Source organism: Diaphorina citri, unplaced genomic scaffold, assembly GCF_000475195.1.
Source record: "Diaphorina citri unplaced genomic scaffold, Diaci psyllid genome assembly version 1.1 scaffold68855, whole genome shotgun sequence".
Taxonomy (NCBI): Eukaryota; Metazoa; Arthropoda; class Insecta; order Hemiptera; family Psyllidae; genus Diaphorina; species Diaphorina citri.
The window spans coordinates 1-236 of record NW_007446073.1 but is presented as its reverse complement, the minus strand read 5'-3'; positions in this window follow the sequence as shown (position 1 = coordinate 236).

Below are 236 nucleotides of genomic sequence, written 5' to 3'. Positions count from 1 at the left end.
CAACAGAAGCCATACATTGCCAAATAATCCTTATAGAAATGCTGTTCACAAACCAAGAAATTCACCACCCCCCTTCAACATTTCCATGTCAGCCATAGGAAATAATAGCTCTACTCCTGCTAATCAATATTCGGACCACCTCAAGACTGCTTCAAGTCCTCAAAAGAATACATATACATCCAGCCCTATCATTTTTGAAGACTCTGACTCAATTCCTAATACTCCTAGACCCAGAC